Below are 7,214 nucleotides of genomic sequence, written 5' to 3'. Positions count from 1 at the left end.
CTGTTGAATATGTTGTCTTTGGCATCTGAGCTCCAATTTGTTTTCCTTCCTTCCTTCTTCCTCCCTCCCCGCCCCCCCCCCCCCCCTTATGCTGAGTTTGAATTCAGGGCCTGAGATGCTGTCCCTTAGTTGTTTTACTCACAATTAGCACTCTACCAATTGCACCACAGCTCCACATCCAGCTTTTTACTGGTTAATTGAAGATAAGAGTCTCATGGACTTTGCTGCCTAGGCTCTGTCTTTGAACTGTGATCCTTAGATCTCCACCTCCTGAGTAGCCAGGATTACAGGTGTGAATTTTAAAAGTTTTATGTTCATTTTGACTCCATCATTATGGGTGCCAACCACACACTCGTCTGTGACATAATCCTCAGAGCCTCCAGAAAGCATGCAGCCCCTCCCTTTTGTCCCGCAAGTCCCTCCCCTGGCATCTCCCATGGCCTGGCCCAGAATACTGGGCTCTTAGGGTAGATGACCCTCAGCAGGGATTCAGTGGCTTGGGCTTGAGAGAAGAGACATTTTCTAGGCAGTTTGCATTTATGTGATGCCAAAAAGAAAAATGTGTGTGTGTGTGTGTGTGTGTGTGTGTGTGTGTGTGTGTGTGTGTGAGAGAGAGAGAGAGAGAGACAGACAGACAGACAGACAGACAGACAGAGACAGAGACAGAGACAGAGACAGAGAGACAGAGCAAGAGGTTTATGTCCTGCAGAGAAAAGACAAGCAGTGGACAGAGCTACAGTGAGGCTGCCCAGGGGCAGTCAGAGGGAAATGCCCATCATGGGAAGGACCAGGGCCAAGAGGGGTGGCATGGAGTGGAAAGGGCAGGTGGGCAGAGGTGGTCCCTGATATGGCGTCAGGCTGGGGCTCTTACACAGGGCAACTCCTTAGGGCCTCCCTGGACAGAGTTAATCAGTGTGAATCTCACTCTAGCCTCTATCCTGGAGCTCAGGCTGGATGAAATGTCACCCATTTCTGGTGCTGGGAGGGTGGTGGTTCTGGAGCTGAGTGGTAGATTGGCACTTCCCTTACTGTTAAATGGTTCCTTCAGTCAGGATTCAGGTCTACAGGGGTTAAAGACACCAAGTATTGCACAGATATGGTGTGTGTGTGTATGTGTGTGTGTGTGTGTACTGGAACTTGAATTCAGGCCCTGGGTACTGTCTGTTAATGTTTTTGTGCTCAGGGCTGGTGCTTTACCACTTGAGCCACACTACCACTTCTGGCCTTTTGCTGGTTAATTGGAAATAAGAATCTCACAGATTTGTCTGCCCAGTCTGGCTTCAAATCATAATCTTCACATCTTAGTCTCTTGAGTAGCTAGGATTATAGACATGAGCCACTAGTGGCTGAGGGATAGATAATTTTCCAGAATAGATATTTGGTGTGTAGGGAGAGTGGGAAGGGAGGGGAACATTTATCTTGGCTCAGATCTTAGCAGAGACCAGTGACTCACAATTAATTTAACTTCCTTAAGATAGTCCCCAATTTATAATGCTTGGAGTGATGAGTTTTTCACCTTATGGTGATACAAATGCATTAGTAAAGAACATAGCTGGGATTTTGAATTTTGCTTTAAAAGTCTTTATAATAATTTCAACATACATAGGTTTTGTGTTAGATGATTTGCCCAACTATAGACTAATAGAAATGTTCTTCTTTTTCTTAAATTATTGCTTTTTTTAAGTGTCAGTACTGGGGCCACTTGAGCCACACTTCCACTTTGGGTTTTTTGCTGGTTAATCAGAGATAAGAGTCTCATGGATTTTCCTGCCCAGTCTGGCTTCTAACTTTGACCCTCAGATCTCAGCTTCTTGAATAGTTGCGTTAGAAATGTGCCACCAGGCCCCCAATTCTTAATTTTTATGTTGGTCTCTTTTATGTGTTGCTGGGGATTTGAACTCAGGGCTTCCTGCCTCTTAGGCAATCACTCTACATCAGACTTACACCTGCTATGGTGGTTTTTGATGTTATCTTTGCTTAGTGGTGATGCTTAGAAAGGCAACTTGATCGTTTGCTAATCCTTCATTTTTACATTGAGAACGGGAAACCCTGGGAGAGGTAGCCATCTCTCAATGGGCAATCTAAGGAAGATTCCATTGTGGTAGAAATCAGCTCTTTCTACAAGTTAAAGTTTGCTCTCACAGCAATGCAGACTTCCTACCCCCATCCCAGTAGAGGGGGAGGAGGACTTGGGTAACTAAACATACTTCCCCAAAGATTGGTGGGAGGCCTTAGAATATGAGCTGCGCTGGCCAGGAGGGTGGGCAGAGGTGATGGGCTCCGTTTGCCTCAGCTGTGTCCCTGGCCTTCTCTCTTGGGGTGACTGCTGCCCTTTGTGACCTTGCCCCCTTGAAAGGTATAGTTGGGCCCAGGGTTTCCCCGGAGAGCAGCTGGGGTCAAGTTTGTCACCTGCTATTGCACGTTTTCAGTCCCCAGGGCTCAGCTACCCTGGAGACATCTGAGAACAAAAGGCAGCAGGGCTTTCCATGTGCAGTACACTTGCTTTGGAACCGCGTGGGGTGGTGGCTTGGCCCACTGACAGCTTGTGGGGCCCTGGAGACCTATTGACCTGCTCCGACCTCTCGGGGCCACACCCACAGCCTTCCCACTCAAGTGGACTCCCTTCCTTTACTGGCCTTGGAGTTGAGAGGGGAAGTTCAAGGCTAAGTCGAAGCAGGACAGCCGCCTAAGGCTACGTCCCAGAAGTCTGTGCCAGGGCGGTGTGGGCATCAGGGTCTGTGTCAGGGACCATATGGGCATCGATGTCTACAATGCCCAGAGGTGACATTGTGGGGCCAACTTTTCACATGTGGGTTGTGTGTGGACACCAGGGCTTCCGTTCTGGGAGGAGGTAAGAGTGGAGTCAGGGGTTGGTGGCTCATGCCTATAATCCTAGCTCCTCAGGAGGTTGAGATCTGAAGATTGTGGTTCAACACCAGCCAGGGCCGCAAAGTCCATGAGACTCTTATCTCCAATTAACTAGCAAAAAGCTGGAAGTGGAGGTGTGGGTCAAGTGGTAGAGCATCAGCCTTAAGCAAATAAGCTATGGGACAGCATCTAGGCCCTGTGTTCAAGCCCCAGTATCAGCACAAACAAACAAAAAAAGAGGAACATGACTCTAATTTAGTCTAACTAAGCCAAACTTGCCAGCTACAGGTCACCCCTGCAGTGCTCTGTGCATTCCTGCCTGAAGGTGGCGGTGTGAGCTGTGTATGACCATGTGTGTGCTGCAGCCATAGAAGCTGTACAGCAGCATTCCACTGGGCTCCTAGCTCCATGGTTGATTTCCTGGGACCATGGCTGGGGCAGATAAATGGCAGCAAGGGCTTCCTCCTTTTCTCCTCTCTCTCTCTCTCTTTCTCTCTCTCTTAAAAATACGCTTTTTAAATTTTTTTATTATCTTTAAGTAGTTGTACAAAGAAATTCCCATTCTACAAAACAGTATATGAGTACAAGGTGTCTGACAACACTGTCACCCATCTCTCCTAGCCCATCCCTTCTCTCACTTTTTTTCTTTTAATTGAGATTAGATGATTACATAAATTTCACATATTTCACAGTCTTGTGGAATAGTGATACTTAGAGTCACAAACACATTTTAACTTTCACAAGGCAAATTGTCATGATCATGGTCTACACAGTTTGTGAATTCTATGAACTTTGACATTAAAAGTTATTTTTTTTCACATCAGGTGATGTTTACATTTCATTTTTTTTGCTTAGTGTGGGCTGTTTCCAGTTATCCTGTCCCTCTTCCTGTCTTCCCTCTGTTGTGTGCATATATCTACCATTATATATGGTCCAGAACATGGACTCATTTAGCAATGATATGACAAAATGGGTGGCTGTCCTTTGTTTCTTAGTCCTGTTTGCCATATCTTCTTGTACTTTGGCTTTAGCATCCACATATCAGGGAGACCATGTGCCTTTTGTCTCTTTGTTCTTGGTTTACTTCACTCAAAATAATCTGCTCTAGTTCCATCCATTTCCCTGCAAATGCCATTATTTTATCCTTTCTAATGGCTGCATAATATTCCATTGTATCTAGGTACCACGATTTTTGGATCCACTCATCAGTAGTGGGGCATCTGGGTTGTTTCCAAATGTTGGCTCTTGTGAACAGTGCTGCAATAAACATGGAGGTCCATGTGTCTTTGTATACTGGTTCCTGTTGCTCAGCATAGATGCCTAGGAGTGGTATGGCTGGGTCCTAGGGGAGGTCTATATTTAGTCTTCTGAGGTATCTCCAGACTGTTTTCCAAAGTGGTTGTATTAGTATACATTCCCACCAGCAATGCAGTAGGGTTCCTCTTTCTCCGCATCCCCTCCAGCTCCTCTCTCTTTTGTAGCCTCTGAATCCCTAAAGGCAAAGCCTTGCATGCAGAGGACCAATGGCACTGAAATTCTGTCCTCACTGGGGACAGTCTCTGCTAGGGTCATCATTTCCCCCTGATTTTCAGGATGTCAGTGGGAAGGGAGTGTGTGTGTGTGTGTTGGTTGGTTCTGGGGCTTGAACTCAGGATCTTGGTGCCACTGGTACCTGGCTCAAGTTACATTTGATAGATACGGAAGATCTTTCAGGGTTTACTGCTCACTTTTTCCCCCCCTTAAAGACAATGTTACCCCAACACTCTTTTTTCCACTAGGCTGAGTTAAGAAGAAGAAAAAAGCCAGCCTTTTAATTTCAATGCTCAATATCAATTTTCTTACTTAATGAGTTTAAAACAGTAGTACTTTAAGCATTCCTTTTAATCCCCCCCTTACCATTTTAGTTTAAACATTGGCAATACTGCTTCTGAACTCCCTTCTCAACTGCCAGCTCTCCTGGGCTCCTGTCTTCCAAGTCAAACAGGAAGAAGTCTAATCATGGGGTTTCAGACTCTTTAGATTTCTTCTGTTAGACTAACTGTTAGAAAGGAAATAAAAGAGATAAGATTAGAACTGGAACCAAACTTCAGGAAAATAGACTTGGGTTCAGTCTCGAGCTTGTAGAGCATGAGGTGACCTATGGCGACACTGGCAGCCCTGGGAGACATAGGCTGCCCAGGTGCATGTCACAGGTGCTTCAGCAAGGATGGGGCATCCCATCACATTGGTGGTGAAACATTACTGCTTGCCAGCAGGTTCTCGACATGGAGCCATGCCTCCAGTCTCTTTATGCTAGTTATTTGGAGATATAGTCTTTCTTTTTGCCCAGCACCTGGACCATAATGATCTATTTTAGGGTTCACATCATAGCTGGGATGACAGGTAAATGCCACAAGCCCAGTTTTGTCAGATGAGATGGAGACTTGAGGATTTTTGTTTTGCCTGTTCTGGCCTGGAACTGTGATCTTACCGATCTTAGCCTCCAATAGAGCTGGGATGGTAGGTGGGCCACCATGCTCAGCTATTGATTAAGAAGGGGTCTTACCAGTGGCTCATACCTATAATCCTAGCTACTCAGGAGGCTGAGATCTGAGGATCACAGGTTGAAGCCAGCCTGGGAAGAAAAGACAATGAGATTCTGATCTCTAATGAACTACCAAGAAAGCAGTAAGTGGAACTGTGACTAGTGGTAGAGTGCCAGCTTTGAGCAAAAGAAGCTCAGGGAAAGCACCCAAGGCTCTGAGTTCAAGCCCCAGGACTGGCAAAAGAAAAAAGAAAAAGAAAAAAAAGGAAGGGGTCTTGAACATACTCCCCAGCTGACTGTGAGGCCTGATTCTGACCTCACCCACCCAAGTGGCTATGATTGCAGGTGTGTGAACCACTGGTGCCTAAATGGAGATTGGAGATCATAAATAGACCAAGTACATGCTGTGTGTGTGTGTGTGTGTGTGTGTGTGTGTGTGTGTGATTTGAACTCAGGGCCTGATTTCTGTCCCTTAAGCTTTTTGTGCATAGTTGGTGCTCTACCACCTGAACAACACCTGCACTTTCAGTTTTACTCTTTTGAATTTATCTGCACAGGCTAGTGTTGAACTGTGATTCTCAGTTCTCAGCCTCGTGAGCAGCGAGGATGACAGGTGTGTGCCATTGTGCCCGGACCTGCTCTGTGATTGGCACCCTGTAGAGGGCCTTGAGGTGAATGGCTCAGTGCTCTCTCTGGTGTGGTGCTCAGGGCGGCTGTGTGTGGGGTAGGTGAGTCACCATTGGCGTGAATAAATACCTAAAGGAGCTCTCCCTGCTCCACTGAACTTGGCATGTCCGTCTTTTCACTTTCAAAGGATTCAAATTCACCACCATGTCTCTGAAGAAGGCAAACTCTTCGTGGGAGGACTGAACTTTAACACTGATAAGCAGGTACTTGAAGACCACTTCAGCAGCTTCGGGCCTATTTCTGAAGTGGTTGATGTCAAGAAAAGCGAGACTCAACGATCTGAAGTTTTGGCTTCATCACCGTCACCAACCCAGAATGCCTCAGATGCCATGAATGGAGAGTCTCTGGATGGTCGCTAGATCCGAGTGGACCATGCAGGCAAGTCTGCCTGGGGCCCAAGAAGGGGGTGCCTTTGAGGACCATGGAGTGATCACAGCTACTCTGGAGGTGGCAGGGACCAGAGATAAGGGAGTGGCAGCTATGACAGTCGGCCTGGAGGATATGGATATGGAAGTGGATATGGATGCTCCAGAGACTATAGTGGCAGAAGCCAGGGTGGTTATGACCGCTACTCAGGAGGAAATGACAGAGAAAATTATGACAACTGAGACGAGTCATGCACACATATGTAGATACACAAGGAATAACACTTCTGATCCAGGATTGTCCTTCCAAATTGCTATATTTATAAAGATTTTTGGAGCTACGTTGAAACATCTGTTTTAGTACATCGAGTTATATGTTTTAATTCATTGAGCTCCCAAGGTAGCCTGTGGTGAAATACCTTTCAGAAAGCTCCATGTATTTTTTTTCCCATTCAAAGACAAATTAAAATGAATGTTTAGCTCTTTTATCTTTTTATCAGGTTTTCTGTTAAGCTCTCAGGATTATTTCCTTCTGACCAAAAAGGTTAAAACGGTTGGCCAGACTGACTTTTAAAAACTAATAATAATGATGTGTATTTGGGGACGTTTTTAAAACCTGTATACAATGTTTATCATGGCCAGAAAGCAATTTCTAAATGTATCTATCAGCAATCTGCATCAAGAACATAATTAGCTTACAGATTTTTTTTAAATTCACCACCTTGATTATATAGAAAAGCTCCTTAAAAATGTCTGTGAATGTCATTTTT

At 45.5% G+C, this 7,214-nt stretch overlaps 1 pseudogene; it reads left to right on the top strand.

Moving 5' to 3' along the window:
• The first annotated feature begins 5,998 nt into the window (after positions 1-5,998).
• Positions 5,999-6,907, top strand: LOC122122244 (annotated as a pseudogene).
• The last annotated feature ends 307 nt before the right edge of the window (positions 6,908-7,214 follow it).

The sequence above is a fragment of the Dipodomys spectabilis genome, unplaced genomic scaffold (genome assembly GCF_019054845.1).
Source record: "Dipodomys spectabilis isolate Male_0828 unplaced genomic scaffold, ASM1905484v1 ptg000207l, whole genome shotgun sequence".
NCBI lineage: Eukaryota > Metazoa > Chordata > Mammalia > Rodentia > Heteromyidae > Dipodomys > Dipodomys spectabilis.
This window is presented reverse-complemented; position numbering and strand designations above follow the sequence as displayed.